Source organism: Pinus tabuliformis, chromosome 2_2 (genome assembly GCF_031772625.1).
Source record: "Pinus tabuliformis cultivar Carrire ecotype Pingquan chromosome 2_2, CPIR1, whole genome shotgun sequence".
Lineage (NCBI taxonomy): Eukaryota > Viridiplantae > Streptophyta > Pinopsida > Pinales > Pinaceae > Pinus > Pinus tabuliformis.
The window spans coordinates 1,030,322,074-1,030,328,450 of record NC_142300.1 but is presented as its reverse complement, the minus strand read 5'-3'; positions in this window follow the sequence as shown (position 1 = coordinate 1,030,328,450).

Below are 6,377 nucleotides of genomic sequence, written 5' to 3'. Positions count from 1 at the left end.
TATTCATTAATTCTTCCATTCGGCGGTCAAACCAAAAAAAACACTCCACGTAAAATCTGATTTGACGTGGGCGGTATGCATCTTCGGGAAATCAACGGCTGAGATCGCGCGCCCAGATCACTTGGCTGATCCAACGAGGTTCGGGAGCCAACCTCGCGCAAAACAAACGGACTTTAGCGTCCGGGGAGAGCGGTTTTCGGCGTCGTACTAAGGACGCGTGGTGGAGTGTGATTGTGTCGGAGCCTCAGCTACGGATACCGCCTTTGGTGAAGGGCGGTGCGGGGAGACTGGGGTTGTTTTCAAAAACCGCCGTGCGCTATTTAAAATTAGAATTTAACACCCTCCTCCCGGATTCACATGCCCACCTCTCAATTAGGGAGGCAAATTGCATGCCATGTCGTCCCTCACTGCCGTATATTTCCTTTAATGGTTTAGTGTCAATCGTATGTCCACACTCATTATGGATTGCGCACAGGTGAAATGTAATGTTGTGACAATAACCGCCGACCTTTACGGATTAAATAGAATATGTGCTGCGTTTTGTTATTTTTGTTTCTTTAAGAAAGAGGACCAATGATCTCCTTCATTGGTTTTATGAGAGATGAGCAGAGCAATGTAGCACAGCGTTGATAATAATATTTTATCGCATCTTTTGCACTATCGTTGAATTTTAAATCATGACTATAATCAGATGTACTCATTTGTCTTAATGAGACCATGGTTAATCGCAATGTGAAACTTCACATATTTTATTAACATATTCATGTTCCTCTGAATATAAAACCAACGTAAATACACAGAAATACTGACGTTTATTTTATTATCTTTATTTCCCGAAATGTTCCAGAGGCTTTCCGGAAGAACGATTTCCGCTTCCGACGCCATGTGGAGTGCTTGCGGGTTTTCAATGAGGATTTTCTTGAATAATATATTGAATTAAGAAAATTGCGCGTTGAAACTACCACAGCGGCTATGGAATCCATATTCTGCAACCTCTACTACCTTATTCTGTTCTTTCTTTCCCTTCTCTTTCATTGTCATCCTACCATTGGCTCTGGATCTTTTTGTTCAATGTGGCGCTACCCCTCCGCCCGGATTCACATGCCCACCTCTCAATTAGGAAATAAAACTACATGCCATGTCGTCCCTCATTGAACGTTCTATTTGTTTAGTGTCAATCGGATATCCAGACTGATTATGGATCGCGCGCAGGTGAAACGTTGTGACACTAATCGGACCGACCTTTACGGATTAAATAGAACATGTGGCTGCGTTTTGTTATTTTTGTTTCTATAAGAAAGAGGAACAATGCTTTCCTTGGTTTTATGCGAGATGAGTGGTTTTATGCGAGATGAGCAGAACAGTGTAGCACAGCATTGAGAATAATAATTTATCGCAGCTTATAAATTATAATTATAATCAGATGTACTCATTTCTCTTTATGAGATTAATCCCGTTCCTCTTGAAATTGAGTAATTCGTACAAAAAGGATGCATGTGTTGCATCATTAAAATTCAGGTGTTTTTATCATATAAAAAGATATCTAATTTTAAATCGAATTTCGTTGCATTTCCTAAAATTTAGGTGTTTTTATAGCTAACATGTAATTACCGAGTCAGGATGAGAATATTAATGAAAAGTGAAAGTCATAGAATACTACTTATAATTTTTAAATGAGAATGTATGATTATGTATATCATACCATTAAAAAAATATGAATTCGTAACCATCGTGTAATTATAATAATAATAAGAGAAGCTGCGAGGCAGCGAGTTTTTAATGAATTCGTAACCATCGTGTAATTATTATAATTACAAGAGAAGCTGCGAGGCAGCGAGTCCCTGCATCAAGTTAATCTTTGTCCGGCCGGAAGTGTGCACACTAGCGTTCTCCTCTAAGCTTCTAGTTAGCTGCGGGCTTTCTGACTGAATAATCCATGCCATGTAATCTTTGTGATAGTCCATCACGTCTTTCAATAGGATAGTTACTGATGATCTCGCTGCTATGTGAAAGAATCTTGCTAAGTGAAAGAATCTAGTGCTCTCTCTGATGTTGCTAAAAATGACGGTGGCCTAGACCATCATGTACAAATTATGGAACACACTCCAGGGAAGCTTCATGAGTTGAATTAACTGTAACTATGTCTACTATAGAGTCTACTATCGTTTGAACACGCGGCCTTTAATCAAGAAACATGTGCTGTAAAATACCATATTATTCACCATATTATTCCAGTTTAGTTGAAGACGCGGCCTTTAATCAAGAAACATGTGCTGTAAAATACCATATTATTCCAGTTTAGTTCAAGACGCGGCCTTTAATCAAGAAACATGTGCTGTAAAATACCATATTATTCCAGTTTAGTTAAATAATGGAATGTATGTTTCATCATTAACAAGAAGCAATATGGACTTAGAAATCACTGCCTAAAGAATACTCAGAAATGTCAATCTACCATGATAGAAAAAATTGAAGCTTCAACTTAAGCTGATCCTTATCAATATCCACTCTATTTTTCATGATAGTAGGTTCAATGTTTCATTATTAACAAGAAGCAATATAGACTTAGAAATCACTGCCTAAAGAATACTCAGAAATGTCAATCCACTATGATAGGAAAAATTGAAGCTTCAACTTAAGCTGATCCTTATCAATATCCACTCTATTTTTCATGATAGTAGGTTCAATTTTGTTGTAGCATTTGCAATGCTTCCTCTGTAGAAGGCCTGTAGGTGGAATGATTTTGTCAAAAACAGTACAGAAGTTATACTATTAAGATTTGAACCAGCACTGATTTCCAAAATTTCAGATTCCAGGAGAAGGTTATTGTGGCAAGCTTAGCCATGTTGAGAAAATGAAGAACAGAAAGCTACAGTATAAAGCTTTGCATTGCAGCCCAAGACGCTGAAACATAATATACAAGTAAGAGTGCAATAGGGCATCAAAATTCTTCGTAAGCAATACCTATGGCTGTTACTAAACTTGACAAGTCCCCAGTGTTTGCCCCTGGTATTTTGACATGCACAAGTTCTCCAAACTGGCCAAATAATTATCTCAGCATTTCATCTGTCACAGTGGGTTTAAGACGTCCCAAAGACATGTAGAATAAGAATATGAAGTGATAAATTCGTTTAAAAAATGAAAGCATATAAAGAGAAACAAAAATAGAGGGACACAGTTGTATTATTCGGATCATTATATGATGCAACTACTTGAGGACGAACTGCCGCTGCCGCAAACAAATCACTTGTGAGGGGGTATAGGACATATATAGAAGAAATAAAGAACGCAACGAATAGGCATATGCTTATGCACAAAGAAGAATACATATATCCATTTGCGTATATGAGCTAAATAATACACAAGATCTGAATACCAATCAGCATACAAAGATACACACGAACAGCTAAAAGTGAAACAGAAATAAATAAAAAAATATAAGAAGAAATCAACCCCAAATTCATCAATGCAATAGTTGGATTTCTCGGTTTTAACATTGCGCTGACGAAGATCAAGGCACCCATGTTCTCACAGTGGGTCGCTTGGAGGTCCACATTAACCAGTTATGAATTCCCAATGACCTCAAGCACTCCCCAAATCACGATCCCCCAAAAGCAAATGGGGAGGAAGAGGGAGGAGCCGAATGATAAAATGCCTTGAAGACAAGGCAAGCTCTATATCGGTGTGAACATATGTATATGCAACCAAATGAAACACGTGAAAGTTTGAGATACATGTTAATTGAGCCAAATAGGAAACAGGGCAAGGAGACATACTCTGGAAATGGCGAAAGAGATGATCATTTATAAAACGAGCAGCTTCTGGACCTCCACTGCTCTTTTGATTTTTCCGAACTTCAAAAATATATTCATTTTATTTTTAATTCTCAAATTGTGGTAGAATTTTGAAACAATTAAATAAATTTGGGAATAGCATTACGTATTTTGAACAATCTTGTTCAAAAATTCGAAAACATATGAAACGCCTCAGCATTTTAATCACACACAAGCAAGTGATTTTGTCGTGTAAAGTGCGAGACATCTCCCTTTCCCGTTCCAAGTGGAACATTAACTAAACTAAAGTAAAACAACATTTTTTTAATGTGTGATAAAGAAAGAAATATACCTGGGGTTGCGAGAAAGTGGACGAATAGACCAAGCTCGCCGGTGGAGACTGTACCGAATTCGAATTAGGGGTATTATTCACCATATCGAACTGAATCGGCCCACAATTTTGCCACATGCCTGCCTTTCGTTCTTCTGCCTCTCGTCCTTACCCAACGTCTTTACCTCTGTTGGTTTTGCATGTCCAACGTGTCTACCTCCTAGCTAACGACCCTGCGTGGCCGATATTTACAAATCGGCTGAAATTTGCAGCATCGCGGAAGATATGAGTCACATCTACTGTGTTTTCTCTGTTGGAAGATGGTGACACAGACAGAAGTAGAGGCCTTTTATACAAACAGACCAATTACATGAATTCCACTCGTTCCCTCGCTTCCCATACCTGCATTCTGTGAAGGGCAACACGGCAGCACAGTCTCTGGCCTGCTTCGCTATCTCCGATATAGTATTTAGTATATTTGTTGTTGTGACGACGGCTCAGATGGACAAAATTACCATGCAGATTATGGGGAAATGAATTGACACGACGGCACAGTCTCTGGCCTGCTTCGCTATCTCCGATACAGTATTTAGCAGATTTGCTGTTGTGACGACGGCTCAGATGGACAAAATTGCCATGCAGATTATGGGGAAATGAATTGAATTTGCAGAGGAGTATGACATTGGATTTTTTGATGCCGAGATCGGCCAAACCAGCCGCAACTGATTTCACTCTCCGCCATAGCTGAGGGAAGGTGATGGTTTCTCCTGTGGCGGAATCGATGAGGGCTATGCGGCCTCTGTGGGGACGCAAAGAAACGAAGATGGGGAGATCCAGGTATGCACAAGGAGAAAATCAAAATTACATTTAGAACATTGTATGTGCAAAATAGCAAGAAATTATCAGCTGATAAGCTATATGAGTGCTGTAGAGAAAATAACAAAATGAGAGCACTGCACTTTGTATTAAATGCAATTACAGAAAGGAAAGCAGAGCATGCCTCAACATTACATTTAGAGCATGCCTCAACATTACATTTAGAACACTACTATGTGCAAAATAACAAGAAAATATCAGCATTACATTTACTGATAAGCTGTATGAGTGTTGTACAGAAAATAAAGAAACCAGAGCACTGCACTTTGTATTAAATGCAATTGTAGAAAAGAACGCAGAGCATACCCTAAAGATGAGGGGATTAGGGGTTTGGCAATTTGCAGGGAAAACTGGGCAGTTTTGTGGCTGGGCGAACCAACTCCAAAGCAGCCATTAAATCCTGTATGTACCAAGTCATCCTTCGGGCCTTCGACAGCAAGCTCTGCACATGAATAAAGCAGCATGGCGGTTTCGGCCCAAATGGGCCTCTGTGATGATTTGGTGCCATGAGTGTGCGAGGACGAATGTGATGGAAATGCCCATGGAGCCAAGCTTCTTTGCGAGCTGCATCATGGGATTGATATGTCGTTGCCACGAGAGCAGAGTGAAAGCGACTTTGTCATGAAAGCCGCCACCATTTCATGTCACAGTGTCTCCTTCATGGGACATGCCAGCCTCCGGGGAGGAGTTCTTAGATTCGTCGTCGCAGGTTCGAACCCAACCTCATCGTCGCCCATGGAAGCGCGAAACCTCCGAGAAAGTGCAGCCTCAGGCGACGAAAACAGCGGCAAAACGCAAAAAGATAATGGCGCTTCTGGAAGCGGTGTACGAGGCAGAGATATGGAGGTCGTTGTCAATGGAGGAGAGGCAGAAGAAAATGGTGAGCAGCGGAATACTAGAAGGCACAATGAGCCCCATTCGGACTCTGTCGAACGCCATTGTAAACGAGGTAATCCGCGTTACGATGAAGCGGAAGTCGAGAGCTGCGTTCCCGGATCAAGTCCCGCTGAGTTACCTCATTCACCAGACATCAGTTCTGGATCGTAAATTTAAGGGAAATCTCCAGCTTGACGGACCAAGCCGAAACCAGTCGCGGAGAGGCTCTCCTGACCAAATCGAACACCAGCAAGCAGCTAAGATAGCACCAGTGGAGGCAGCTGTAAGTTGCTTTAATGCAACAGCTGCAGTGCATGCAAGGCACGCACACCTGCACAACACCTGTTAAGACCAAACCGGAGCATACCCTGCAACCTTAGCATATACCTGTTTGCAGATAATTAGAATTAACGAATTAATGCTAGCATTAACACCAGACCGTTGACGGTCAGGCATAATGAACTGGGCCTAAATAGCAACTTAACCTATGTTCGGGCCTCTTCCGCCTCGGGAAGAGGCCA